The sequence below is a fragment of the Camelus ferus genome, chromosome 7, assembly GCF_009834535.1.
Source record: "Camelus ferus isolate YT-003-E chromosome 7, BCGSAC_Cfer_1.0, whole genome shotgun sequence".
Taxonomy (NCBI): Eukaryota; Metazoa; Chordata; class Mammalia; order Artiodactyla; family Camelidae; genus Camelus; species Camelus ferus.
In genome coordinates this window covers 63,188,832-63,202,541 of record NC_045702.1, presented here as the reverse complement: position 1 = coordinate 63,202,541, position 13,710 = coordinate 63,188,832, and the positions used below count along the sequence as shown (strand labels likewise).

Genomic DNA, 13,710 nt, shown 5'->3' with positions numbered 1-13,710 from the left:
AGAACTTCCTGGTGTTGTAACTTACCTTTATCCCACTCAACCCCCTCTAGCACAATGGCAGTCTTAAGGGCAGCAGCCCACAACCCTGGTATGAATTCCTGGTGCTGGTGGAAACAAAACGGACTTTATTCTCAAAGATTAATTACCTTAAGTGCCAATAGATTATTAAGTGCTCCAATTAAAATATAGAGTTTGGCAGAATGGATTTTTAAAAAAATGATCCAACTATATGCTGTCTTCAAGGGACTCACTCACTTTAACACAAAGACACAAATAAGTTGAAAGTGAAAGGGTAGAAAAAATATATTCCATGCAAATAGTAACCAAAAGAGCATTGGGGTTGCTATACTGATAACAGATAAAATAGATTTTAGGTTAAAGTTATAAGAGATAAAGAAGGATATTATATATGGACAAAAGGGTCAATACATCAAGAAGATTTAAAAATTATAAACATATACACACCTAACAAAAGAACCCTAAAATATATGAAGCAAAAACTGACAGAATTGAAGGGAGAAATATGAAGTTCTATACTAATAGTTAAAGACTATTATATCCCACTTTGAATAATGAGTATAACAACTAGACAGAAAATTAATAAGGAAATAGAGAACTGAAACAATACTATAAATCAACTAGACCCAACAGACATATATAGAACATTCCACCCAACAACAGCAGAACGCATATTCTTCTCAAGTACACTTGGAACATTTTCCAGGGTAGATCATATATTAGGCCACAAAATGAGACTCAACAAATTTTAAAGATTGAAATTATACAAAGTATCTTCTTCAGATCACAATTAAATGAAACTAGAAATCAATAATAGAACTGTAACTCACAAATATGTAAAAATTAAACAACATATTCTTGAACAACCAATGGGTCAAAGAAGAAATTAGATGGGAAATAAGAATATACAAGTTGAATGAAAATGAAAATGAGTCCAGGGACTATGAAGCATGAAATAAAACCATTAAAACTAATGTAAAAGTATATATACTCACACGGAAAGATTATCAATATTGTATCAGTTTAAAAAGGAAAAGGCCAACTGAAAAATGTAGATATGTATAGATAGATCCCACCAAAATACCTCATATACACACATTCACACGAAGAGAAAAGCATCTGAATAGATCATGGTAAAATGTCCACTATGACTATCTTTTGTTGACCACTTTTGATATTATGTTTATTTTAAATTTCTGTTTATTTGTATTTGTAAATTTCCCCAATGAATATATACTACTTGAGTAAACTTTAGTTAAAATTTAATGAAAAAAATTTAATGAAAAATAAATAACTGCTGTTATGAGGAAATAATTGGACATGTGATTTGGGATAGAATTCTTCAGTTACTATTTTTTAAAACATAAATTCTCTGAAACAAGCTGATGAAGAAAAGAAAATAGAGAGGAAATTATTTAAAGCCAACAAAATATTGCATGCATATAACAGGCAAATTTCAACAAAATTATTGTATGTAGACTTTTGAAGAATTTTTTAATCAGAATATTTAGCTACTGCCCTAGGTTGTCTTTGATGTGATTTACAGTTGGGTAACTTTGGCTTTAAGGAGAAAGTAAACATACCCTAGCATTTAGCAGCACTATTTCAGGTGACTGATTATTTCACTGCTACCAGTATTTGGAGCAGGCATTTCAAGATGATCAATCCTCTGGGGGAAAGAAAGGAATTTTCCCTTTTTGACAATCTGAGGATCTTTAGGACTCTTAGCATGCTTGCTTTTTTTTCACATTGTTGGAAATCCCATTTTGCATTAGATTAGTTTCAAGGATAAAAATGTTATAGGACTAAAACTTCCAAACACATTTTTCCCTCTGGAGCTTTGTCTTTGTTCTAATATAAGGAAACTTAAATCATCTCAAAGTCATGAGTAAGTTTGGTATGGAAAAACTCAAGTCATAAAATGTGAATCAGATCATTAAACATGGACTTAACTGGCAATGGAAAAGCAAGAAGAGACTTCTTTTGTCTTTTTATTCCCAACCTTAGTACAAAATATGGATCATCTTTATGAGGATTAAACTTGAGAATGTTCTGCCCCATCACAGAACAAAGAACAGAGGAACTGACAGTACTCTTTCCATTATTTTCTGCAATATAAGATGCTACTCATTGGGTTTTTCAAAAATTCCAAATTAAAAAAATACAAGAATAATGTAAGGACTTGTCTGTGTTTGCAAAACATTCAAAATTTTCAGCAGAAATCCAGCTCCACGTGACCCCCGACATTTCTTAGCCCTGCATCCTGGTTCTCACTAGCTTTGTTCTCAGAGAAAATGACTTTGTCTTTTTCCCTCATCCACTATGCTGCCTCTTCTAGTTTTCCTCGCCATTTAGCTGAGTGACAGACCTTTCCCATTTTTGTGTGTGAAGGATGCCTTCCTCTTTGGCGTGTTAACTGTAATTTAGATTTGTTTTATGACAAACAGTGACATGACATTGCATAATGAATTCAAGGAGGGAAAAAATGACAATCTGTAATGTCTCATAGCTATCTAGAGAGAAATTACAGACTTCCTCCTAGATGTGGGTCCCTACAAATCAAGACAAAAATGATCTGGCTTTCTCTGGCCGGAGAATACTTCCAACTTACACTATTGGAAGAAGAGCTTCCTGTTTGTAATTTTTTTTTTTTTTTTGCTTGTTTTTATCTCCTTTCACTACATTTTTTACACTTTCATAGTCAGAAACATTTCCTCAAACACATTCCAGTGCCTGATACGCAGACATGCCTGAGTAACTGAACTACAGGGAGTCTTCTCACCTATGAACATAGTATATATCTTTATTCACTAAAAAATTCTTTATTGTTTCCAAAGGCATCTATAAAGTTTCTTGGAGGTTTGTTACCAGGTGCATTGCACTATTTATTCTTGTTTTGAATGGAATATTTTCTTTTAACACATTGATTAACTGGTTCTTGATCATGCATAGGAAAATTTTGTTTTGTTTTGTTTTTTCACAGTAGTCTTTCGCAGAATGAATTTATTGAAGAAAAATTTATCTGCAGTGAAGCATATAGCACAATACAGTTTCACAAACTCAAGACAGTCCCCAGGTTGTAAAAAGATGCCTCCTTTGTGTTATCTTCCCATTACTGACTCCACCCGAAGAGTAACTGCTACCCTAGCTTCTAACACCGTGGAATAAGTCTGCCCATTTTTGAATTTCATATAAATGGACTCAGACATAATGAAATCTCTTGTGCCTGGCTTCTTTCATCCCACATAACGTTTGCAAAATTCATCTTTATTGTGTATAATTGACATTCATATTTCTGAATAGATTTTTTTTTTGCTAATATACCACACTTTAGTTATCCACCCTATTTTTATGGGAACTGGGTAGTTTGGAGCTATTGCAAATAGTACTCCTATGAACATTCTTGAACACATTTTGTACATTTTAACTTATTTATATATTTTTGGTGGTTACACACAAAGGAATGGAATAGCTTGATCATAAATTTAATAGGTACTGCCAAACAGATGTCTACAGTGGTTGAACCAATTTATAGTTCCACCAGCAGTGTATGAGAGTTCCACTTTAATTTAGTACATAACCTGTCAGTATTCCAGAGTTCCAGTTATTCTGCATCCCTGTTGACACTCGGTATTCTGTACCATTTCTAGTCATTTATTGTAGTATTGTGTAGTACTATCACACCCTGGCTTCAGTTTTGCCCTTCTCTGATGCTAATGAAGACAGGTACCTCTCTAATTATGTATTGACCACTTGGATATTATTTGTAAGGTGACTGTTTAAGTCCTTTGCTCATTTTTCTTTTGTGTTGTCTATCTTTTTCTTATTGCTTTATAGGAGTTGTTTTTTTTTAATATATCTTGGATATGAGTCCTTTGTCAGATGTATGTATTGCCAATAGCTTCTCCCACTGAGGACTCTCTTAATGGTCCATTTTGATATAGTCTAATTTATCATTTTTCTTTATGGTACTGCCTTTTGTAATGAGTTTAAAAGTTTTTGTCTACTCCAACTTTACAATGATATTCAAGCTATTGATTATTAGACACCATTCCTGTATCTGGCCACTTTATTAAACCTTCTTATTGGTTCCAATAATTATGGCATTAAATTCTTTTTTTTTTCTCCTTTTTAGGTAGGTAATCATATCATCTGAAATCATTGACTGTTTGAGGTCTTACTTTTCATAAAAGTCAGGAAGTAACTGAGATACATGATTAAATTAACATAAATGATACAAGATTGTATTATTTTACATGCCAGGAAGTTCCAAGACAGGGTGGCAGCAGGTACAGTGTCACGTTCTAGTTCTGCTTTAGTGAAAGTCTCTTTGCTTTGTTATCCTCCTATGTTGACTTCATCCTCAGGCTGGTGGCCAAGTGTTGCAGTGAGTCCTGGTTTGCTGAGAAACTTGTAGAAAATGTTTCATTATGATTGGATGTTAAATATTCTCAAACGTTTTTTCTGCAATGATTGAGTTAATAATGTTTTATTCTCCTAAAGAGTTGATTAATATACCAATGTACTTTCTAGTTTTGAATCATCCTTGAATTCCTCAGGTAAGTATATTCTCAAGTATCTTGTTGCAATCTCCTGCTGGATTCAGTTTGCTAATATTTTTATAACATTTTGGATTCTTTGTTTATAAAAGAATGGGCCTATAATTTTATTTTCTTGTGTGGTCCTCGGCTTAATTTGGCATCAGGGTTAAACTGAGTGCCCTAATTCCTCATATTTTTCTATGTCTTAGAGCAATTTGATACATTAGAAATTACAGTGGATCCTCATTATTTGTGCATTCTGTATTTGTGAATTTGCCTACCAGCTAAAATTGATTTGTAACCCCAGAGTGAATAGTTGCAGCACTTTTATGGTCATTTGTAAACAAATGCAAAGAGGGAAAAAATTTGAGTCACCCTCCACACACATTCCCAGGGGAAGTCAAGCAAGGCGATGCTCTGCCTTCTTGCTTCAGCTCTCCCTCTGTGATCAAGTATCTTTTTCATGGTCTACTTAGTGCCATGTGTTTTTGTGCTTTTTGTTGGTGATTTTGCAGTTTAAAATGGCTCCCAAGTATAGTGCTGGGATTCTGTCTAACATTCCTAAGCACAAAGAAGGTTATGACATGCCTTATGGAGAAAAATCTGTGTTTGAAATAAATTTTATTCAGGCATAAGTTTTTGTGCAGTCGGTCATGAGTTCAATGTTAATGTATCAACAATATCTGTTAAATAAAATATCTTTAAACAGAAATATACTTAAAAGTAAGTTCTGTATTGACCAGCTGGTGAAAATGTTGTTGCCAAAGGCTCAGAGGACTAACCTTGTATTTCTCCTAGGAGCAATAATTCAGTATTCACTAATTCAGTGTTAACAGTGACTTTATAGAGCATAATTGCCACAAATAACAAGAATTGCCTGTACCTGTTGTTTGAAGAGTTGACAACAGTCACATTTATAGAGACAGATCAATAACTACCATTGGATTTATTTTCTGGCATTGGTCTGTTCAAGTCTCCTACTAAGCCAAATTTGGTAATTTACATTTTCCTAAAATGTGTCTGTATCATCTGATATTTCCCGGTTTTTACTGGTGTTCCTTTTTATAATACTTTATTCCCTTGTGTATGTTTCATTTTTGTTCCTAATCTTATTATTTGGGGTATCTCTTTTTCTTTGATACCTGTCAATGTCTATCTTTTGATGTTTCTCTCTGAGTGTTTTCATATAATGGGGTCTTATTTTGTGATTATTTTTGCTATTTATTTGTTTTCTGTTTCTTTAACATCTTCTCTTATCTTTATTAATTCCTTTCTCCTCTTTTCTTTTTTTTAAGTTTAAAATTTAGTCCATTTATTTTAATTATTTCTTATATCCTAAAAAAAATCATATTTAAGACTTTAAATTGTCTCTTGACTCTCTCTTTGGCTGCATCCCGTAAGATTTTATATAAAATATTTGCTGCTGTTTATTTACAACATATTTTGTAGCTTAATTTTTATTTTCTTGAACCCAGGAGTTATTAGAAGAAGTCTTTTTTCAAGGTACAGATAATTTACGTATCAGTTAATTAATTAATTTCTAATTTTACTTCATTGTCATCAGTGAATGTGGCTTGTGTTTCTTATCTATACTAATACACAGTTAGTTAATCTTGTATTAATGAAAGAGTACGAATGAGCCTGAATGTGTTTGAGAAAAATGTACATTTTCTGTTTTGAGGGACACTAAGTGAAACAGAAATGAATCAGCTCAAGCTTGTTGATTATATCATTGTAATCCTCTTTCTTCTTACCTATTATTTGTCTTCTTGACCTGTCATCTCTGAAGAAAGTGAGCTAGGGTTTCCCTTTATAACTGTGAGTTTCTCAACTTATCCTTATAGTTCTACAATTTATTTATTTATTTATATTCATATATAATTCTCATTCCATAAAATTCACCCTTTTAAAGTATACAATTCAGAGGATTTTAGGATATTTAGACACTTGTGCAATTCTAATTCCAGAATATTTCCATCCAAAAACCCCACACCCACAAGTACTCACTTACATTCTCTCCCCTCTCCCTAGATCCTGGCAATCACTGATCTACTCTCTGTTTCTATAAATATGTGTAACTTGGATATTATGCTATACACCAGAAACTGACACATTGTAAATGACTATACTTCAATTAAAAATATATATTTATATATAAAAGCATATGATTGGTTGTTCAACTACTCAAACTGGAAAGCCTAAAATTGACATTTTTATTCCAAATGCTAAATAGAAAATATTCATCAACCCATGAAACTCACCTTATAGCAGCCTGATTCTGCAGAAGCCTGATAGTCCAGAGATGGAATTAATATGGTCCTGACCACATACTTGAACTTCTAGGAGGGTCACGGCTCTTCCCTCCTAATATCCGCACTAGTCCTAAGAAAGATAAGCAAAGGGAGACCTTAGAGATGTACAATTAGGCCATGATGCTCAGAAAGTTTAAATAGAACTTTATGTCTTTGTCTTTTTTCTCTTGTAACAGTCCTCTTATTCATGATCCAATCTCTTCTCTCTCATATTTCTCCTATAATTAAAACCCAGAGGCAGTTACTTCTTCCAGGGTACTTAGGAACTTTCTTTTTGTCTTATCATAAGCCCTTACGTGCATCTTACAGTGAAAACTGACATTTAGATTCCTAAGCTCTATTTTTTATATATAAAAGTGAATTTTGGAATTTGAAATCTGTTTTCTCTACTGCATAAGCCTCATCTTCAAAATTACTGTTTTATTAGAGGCTCAAAAAGCCTAATTTGAGGCTGAGCAATAACTTTATTGTTAGAGAAGATATATATTCAACCCCTGAAGTACTGAAACCTGTTGATTCAATGGAACGGAAATCATATGTCATAATGATTTAAAGGGAATTAAAAATATCTTGACCTAACATTTAAAAAAAATACCCAATTGATTCTGATTGATTTGATTTCTCTGTGGTACAAATGGCCTGAACTTCATTCAGCGGCTTACAGTAACAGATGTGGTAAATTATATTATTGCTTCACCATTTTTCCTTCCCTCCTCAGCTGAGACATATTTTTAGCAGAGACACTTCCCAATGTCACTAGCTTGGAGTTTGGCCAGGTGACTTGCTTTGGCCAATGAAACATGAGAGGAGACATGTGCACTACACTCAACCAGACTTGAAATGTGTAGGTGTGTTTTGGTTGGTCCTGTCACATTCCTGCAATCCCCCATGAAGAGATATTGTCCCAGGGCACCACAGTTTCTTCATTCTGAACCCCAGAATAAGGAGACATATGGAACAGACCTGAATCTAATTCACAACCTGGTGCCAAGCCAGCCAAACCCAGCCCAACAAAATCCAGCTGAGCCATAACCCTATCCACAGACCTATGAGCAAGAAACCAATGTTTGTTGTTCTAAGTCAACTGAGATTTGGGGAGAAATTTGTTATATAGCATTGTTGCAGCAAAATGCTGACTAATACAGTAATCTTGTAGTAAATTATTCTTGCATGTTCTATATTTTATGTGATTCATAGTAGATTTGATTCAAATTATACATCTGATTCTCCAGTTTAATCAAGTCTGCATATGAATTAGCAAAGAAAAGTAGTCTGTACTGTATAGTTTTTGCAACCACACTTGGGTGGATGCAGTGGAAATATATCTGCATGTTTCTGTTAGGTCAGAAATATTTCAAAAGGTTTCTACTAACAGGTCAAGAACCTAGCAAGGTCTTCACATATGCAAGGCCTCTTACTTTATCTTAGAGTACAGTCACTCTCACAGGCTTTATATTGGCCCAGAATAACATCCCATCTAGTGGGAGGAGGAGTACAATTTCCTCATGACTAGCTGTTCATTTATATAACTCAAGCACAAAGGCAGCATCCTATCAATGTGATGATGGGGAATCAGGGACGAATTTTGGTATTCACATAGTATGGTGGATATCTATCTCCTCCACCTTATGGTGATGTCTATGATGGCCTTTCTAAATAACTCAGGGTATCAGAGGCTTGCTCTCTCCCACAAGCCAAGATAACTTTGGCAAACACATCTGTATAATGTGTGCACTGGGCACATTTCCTTGTTGAATTATTCAACTAAATCTGATAATGAGAGCACATTGACACAGTTAAACACTCAGGTGAATAACGGATTCACTTTGAAGTGCAGAAATTTTTGGAGTCATCTGTGTTTTAACAAGTGATGATTCTCACTACCATCATCCAGGGAGGAAGAAACTTTAGAAAAGGTAAACTAGAGTTGAGCATGCTGGAGGCTTTTTCTGGCATGATTTCAAGGAGATGAAAGGTGGAGGCAGTTTCCAGTGTTCATTTGAGCCATCAATCTTTTTAGAATAAATGTAATGAATTTTAAGAGACAGAAAAATAAGACTCAGTTCTTAAGCGAATCTTACTCCTCTGAACTCTAATGGGACATAGAGAGATGAACACAAGCATAGGGATCAACACATCTGACTGCTGATCTTCCCTCTGCAAAGCCCCTCATGCACAACCCTACAAAAACATTGGGCTTTTTTCATCTCAATTCTCACTCTGAAAAACTGACTGATCCTCCTTTATTACCATAGTACATATTACAAAGCATCAACAAAACTTTTTGTAAATACAAGGGCCATCCAGAAATACAAATTTGGGTAATGGCTGTATTTAAATATGATGTATACATTATGAAACATCTGACAGTCACAGTGGCTGTCCCTACAACCAGGGCATCATTACTGAGAGTGGTTTGGCACTTGGCAAATGCCAGCTTTTATTTTGATTAGCCTGTCCTGTCACTCTAACTGGTATTTACATCCTTACAAATAAGGACCATTTCTTACCTCTCTTTTAATCTTCATTACTTAGTACAGTATGGAAAGCACAAGGTAGGTGATGATTGATTTTGTAACAAAAGTAGTTAATAGTTGCTATTTATTGACCCTCTTCCATGTGCCAGACCCTGTGCCAGGTGTTTTACATACATTGTCTCTAATTTGTACAATTGTACAATAACTCCAAAAGAAAAGAAAAAAATGATCCCCATTTTACAGATCAAGAAACTGAGGGTCAGAGGGGCTATGACACTAAGCCGAGGCTATACTGCTAGTTTAATAAGAATGATTATGCATGTAATGAATAAAACATTTTAAATAATTAGATGGTCGCAGTTAATAGTTTAGAAAAGCAGGAACTAAAATAAAGTATCACTAGTAATTGTTAATTGTTGACATATTTCACTATTCTCATCAACTATTCAGTGTCTGCTAGGACCAGGGAGCTGCCACAAGTGTTAACCTCTGAACCCAAAGTTTTGTATCAGTGTCTAGAGAAAAAAACTAAACGTGTGAATATTTATTTCTTAACATGGAAATCAGTTCAATCACCCAAGATGTCTGTCTGGTCTAAATCTTCCTTTCCAAATCATTATATCTAACTTATAAAGAGATTTTTTTGGTCAAAATTTTCATGCTCACTCACCATTGAAATCATGTCTACCGAGTCATATCAATGGTTTACACACTGTCCCCATATTAGCTCCAGAAGAAAAACATAAAGGCAAGAGGAGAGAGAGAATTTGGAGGCAAATAATACAACAAAGTTTTGAAACATTTGTCCTGTCTAAATGTAGTAATAAAGTCACTCCAGCAAGAGGCTAGAAAATGAACTGTTTTTCGCTCAAATTGTGAAAATGTTACCCCTAAATTTATATAAGTTGGGTGTTACTTCTCCAGTGACCTCCTCATGATCGTAATCTGATAATGTAGCTGAGTCACTTAGATGAGTTTCCTCCCTGGAATATCTCATTCCTGATCGGGAAAGGACCATTTAGCTAACCACTCTCTTTTTGCCTCTGGAATGAGAGCCCAGACAGATGAAGTGACCAGATTGCGGTCAGTCAGCTGGCTGGGGTCAGAGTTGCAATTAGAAACCAGGCTTTCTTTCCATTACCCTAAACTCAAATTTCCAAATTACACTTTTAAAAAGCACTATCTTTTCCTCACATAATAATTAAGAAATACAATATAAGCTTAAGAAACATATATTTTTCTTTGGTCTTGAATTAACCAGTGACTTGAATAGTAAGCCTTCAGAAAAATATAGTAAATCTAATTTAAAAAAATCAACTCTGCTTAGCCACAGCTGCAGGAGCACCAAGCAACCCTTTCTCGTTCACAAAGACCTTCACATGCAGTGTTGCATTTAGTCCTCACTGCAATTCTGTGAGCTGTTGTCGTGACTTTGTAGATGAGGAAACTGTAGATCAAAGAGACTAAATCATCCAGCTGGTGGGCAGCAGAGCCAGAACTCTAAAATGACTTTATAAACTTGACTTCATTGATTCCTCCACTTCAACACATTTCATAATTCTTCTCATGGAAAAATTGCCTAACCATCTCCCAGTGGGTTCAAGCTCCCTCTTCCAGGGTAGAGAGTTTTGGCTAGGAGTGGCTTCCAGGCCAGGGACTACATTCTCAGCCCTATGCCCTTTTGGGTGGGGCCCTGTGATCTATGCTCATAAGTGGCATATGAGCAGCGTGTTATGTGTCAGAAGCAGATATGACTTCACACGTTCTCTTTCCCCATCCATTGGCTTGTATTGTTGTCTGGGGTGTCCCTGGAAGGCACATGCTGAAGATGGCACAGCTGCTGGGCCTGGGTCCCTGAATCACAGTGGAGCAACTATGCCTCTACCCCTCTGCTCTATTAACTAGTAATATCCACAATGGACTATTATATGAGCAAAGAAAATGTTTCTTTTGAAAGCCAATGAAATTGCGGGGTTTGTCTGCTATAGCAGTTAGCAGTACCTTAACTAAACTGAATATACATTTTATTGGAGGACAGAATTCAGATTTCTGTTACTCCATGTGAAATCTCTATAAACACTTGTTTACTAACTCACTGACTTTAATTTTACTAAAAGAAAATGACTTGGGAAAGTCATTTCCCAATGACCTTCCTTTCTGTCCCTTGATTTTCTACTAGTTTAAGGTTAATGATAATTTCTATCTATATTTCTATGTATGGTACTTAAACAAAAGTGTCATAAAAGCACATATATGGCATAATTATTTGTAAAATAAATAGGCACATGACCAAAAACATTTTTTTAAAGGACTGCCTTCTTTTAAACCCTTCCAAGAACTCCCCGTCTTCAAAAACATTTTTGAGAAAAATTTACATCTCTGACTGGGAAAGGAGTGGTGGACTGGAATTAATCAGTAAGGATTTATTTTTCCCTAAGAGTATAGTTCATAGTAGGACTTCCCTGCTGGTTGGCAACCCTCAGAGCCTTACCACTGAGGATGCTCCCCCAGGAACATGCAGGACCTGTTGTCTCAGCATTGGTTTCAAAATGTGGCCTAGAACACATGGCAGGAGCTCACATCTTCCACATTTCCCTGCTGTATGGAGTGTCTGAGGCCTTCACTCCTTTCACTCCCTTGATGTGGTTGCTCCAGGAGTGAGATGTGGGAGAAATGATGCTTTTGAGAAAGGTACCTAGAAAAATTATTTTGACAACTCCCTCCTCCACTCTAAGCTTTATACTCTCCCCTCAATGTCAAGATGTTGTTCCTCTTAATATCTCAAGTCTAAAACCTGAATCAAAAATCCAAAAAGAAGGGAAGTTTTGTCAACAAAGCAGTCCCCATAGCAAATGATAAATATCTCAAGCATTTTGGGGGAGGGGGGAATCCCTAAAGCAGAGTTTGGTCACTAGAGTAAATCCCCATAGAAAAAGAAATAAATCTCTGTGACATCTGCTAATGTACACCATTTCACTTAAACACCTCTTCCTGTCCACTTTCCACACCTCCTTTCTCCTTTTCCCAATGCTTCTTTTGTTCTGTGTTTTTCAGCCTTCAGGGGATGACTTAGCCAGCAGATGGTACCAGGAAAACCAAGGGTATCGCATGCAGCTGTGTGTAAGCATATTGGTGAATTACAGCCCCTGGTCTAGGATCTGAAATAAAACTCAGTATAAGCAAAAAGATGGATGCTTTCCCTGCCTTATTCATTCATGTGCTAAACAAGCATTTGCCACTCACCTATGGTGTTAGCACTGTTTAAGGCAATGGAGAAATAAAATATATGTGGTTTCTGTTTCCTTAGCCAGGTACAAGTTATATGCTTAAGAACTCTGGTTTTACTGGGGTTTTTTTCTATACAAAAGTCTTTATTTTAACATTTAAAAGAAAGAATCACATGTTTACTCTGACTCTACAACTAAACTATACAACTAAAACATAAGAAAGAGATTCAACTAATTAAACAGAAAAGATTCACATGTTGGAACACACTATGCATACGAATCAGGAAAAGTGTGCTCTTGCTTTGTTTGTTTGGAGGAGGACTGTCGTAGGATGGATTATCAGGAATCACATGGTATATGACAAGCAGCATGTAACACCATGGGCTGCAAGCATCATTGATTCAGACTCTAATTATAGCCCATAGTTCAGATTTGTTCCCCTTGACTTAAGAGGTGGATGGGGACACAAGGGAGAGTCTAGTGGAGATCCGCAGAGGTGAGGAAGGCCTGCCAAAGAGGACTCTGGAGGAGTTGATGGAAGCAACAGCAGGCCCTGTCATAGCTGGATTCACATTCAGCTCTACCGTGGATCAAAGCATGTACCCTGAAAGAGTCTCGAAGGGACTGTCCAGATTGAACTTCCACTATGAAACTTCCACTCTTTACTAGCTATTTTGCTGTCAGAATGGGCCAATCCAGAACTGCCCACATAAGTCACCTTGAACTACACCTGGTTTGCATTATTGCCTCTTGATTCTCTTCCCTGGAGATTCTTCAGACATCTGGACTGCATTGTGGCATGACACACTTCTCATTTTCCCCACAAACATCCCTGATTGAAGGCAGATGACACCTGACCTTAAGCTCACCTTTAGGAATCCATGCTAAGTCTGATTTAGCACAACTAGGTTACAGTATGGATGTTATTCCTATCTTCCAACTCTATGGGTCATGGGTTATTTTATAGAACTCCAGATGTTGTACATCGCCAGGGAGATCAGAACCAGATTGAAATGGTGTTTAAGTTAAACATCTAGACAATTAGACCCTGAACCCAACTGTTAAGAAAAGCCACAACTTTAGAAGTCCTTAAGAACAGGATAGACACTCACCTGTCCTGAATGTTTAAATAGAA

General features: G+C 35.8%; 1 pseudogene; it reads right to left on the bottom strand.

Annotated features, from left to right (window-relative positions):
• The window catches only part of LOC106728792, a 334,339-nt pseudogene that overhangs the window by 102,306 nt on the left and 218,323 nt on the right, over positions 1-13,710 (bottom strand).